Here is a 1,811-nt window from a genome sequence, read left to right on the forward strand (position 1 = left end):
ATCCCCTAATTCCAATTAGGAATTCGTTGGGCCCTTTAGGAACATGCCTTCCAATTGAGAATTTTTATTCATCTTACCAATTAATAACTCATAATCAGATCTTAGTAACTAATTATTTGTAACTTGATAATTTAAACCAGACCTTTCAAGTGATTAAATTTAAATATTATTTAATGGATGAAAATGGAAAATTTTTTAATCCTGATCCATGTCGTAACATTATTTTAAATCCATTCAATTTGAATTGGTCATTTCTCCATTACAATTACTGTAAAGAGACATCTAAAATAATTAGTCTTGGACAGATTATTTGTGAAAATGTATGTATAGCCAAAAATGAACTGCCCCTCAAATCGGGTCAAGTTATACTTGTTCAAGTTGACTCAATAGTGATACAATTAGCTAAGCCTTATTTGGCCACCTCTGGAGCAACCGTTCATGGCCATTACGGCAAAACCCTTTACGAAGGAGATACATTAGTTACATTTATATATGAAAAATCAAGATCTGGTGATATAACATAGGGTCTTCCAAAAGTAGAACAGGTGTTAGAAGTGCATTCGATTGATTCAATATCCATGAATCTATAAAAGAGGGTTGAGGGTTGGAACAAATGTATAACAAGAATTCTTGGAATTCCTTGGGGATTCGTGATTGGTTCTGAGCTAACTATAGCACAAAGCTCAATCTCTTTGGTTAATAAAATCCAACAAGTTTATCGCTCCCAGGGGGTGCAGATTCATAATAAGCATATAGAAATTATTGTACGCCAAATAACATCAAAAGTGTTTGTTTCATAAGATGGACTGTCTAATGTTTTTTCACTCGAAGAACTTATTGTATTGTTACGAGCAGAATGAATGGGTCGCACTTTGGAAGAGGCGATCTATTACTGAGTCATCTTATTGGGAATAACAAGAGCATCTCTCAATACTCAAAGTTTCATATCTGAAGTGAGTTTTCAAGAAAGTGGTCGAGTTTTAGCAAAAGTGGCTCTCTAGGGTCGTATTGATTAGTTGAAAGGCTTGAAAGATAACTTTGTTTTGGGGGGGGAGGGTGATACCCGTTAGTACCGGATTCAAAGGATTAGTGCACCCTTTAAAATGACATAACAACATTCCTTTGGAAACAAAAAAAAGAATCTATTCGAGGGGGGGATGAGAGATATTTTGTTCCACCATAGAAAATTATTTATTTTTGTCTTTCAAAAAAATTTCTCGACATACCCGAACAATCATTTATAGGATTTAATGATTCCTAACAATGGATTTATCTCTTTCACTATCTGCATTTTGGATAGTTATTTGCTTTGGTAATAAAAAGAATAATGAGTAGAAAAGAATAATGGTTTGGGTCGTGTATCTATGTCCAATCTATGGTAAAACAGAAGGTTCCGTTGGAACAATTATTTATTTCAGTTCAGGGTTCCTCATCTTTTTTTAAGAATAAAAATGGGGGGGAGGTTGTGGGGAGAATTGACAAGAAGATATTAGAACATAAATTTGGAAGAGATGATGGAGGCAGGAGTTCATTTTGTTCATGGTACTAGGAAATGGAATCCTAAAATGGGGCCTTATATCTCTGCAAAGCGTAAGGGTATTCATATTACAAATCTTACTAAAAATGCTCATTTTTTATCAGAAGGTTGTGATTTAGTTTTTGACGCAGCAAGTAGGGGAAAACAATTGTTAATTTTTTGTACCAAAAATAAAGCAGCGGATTAAGTAGAGTGGGCTGCAATAAGGGCCCGGTGTCATTATATTAATAAAAAATGGCTTGGAAGTATATTAACGAATTGGTCCACTATAGAA

The sequence above is a fragment of the Capsicum annuum genome, unplaced genomic scaffold (assembly GCF_002878395.1).
Source record: "Capsicum annuum cultivar UCD-10X-F1 unplaced genomic scaffold, UCD10Xv1.1 ctg5104, whole genome shotgun sequence".
Classification (NCBI taxonomy): domain Eukaryota; kingdom Viridiplantae; phylum Streptophyta; class Magnoliopsida; order Solanales; family Solanaceae; genus Capsicum; species Capsicum annuum.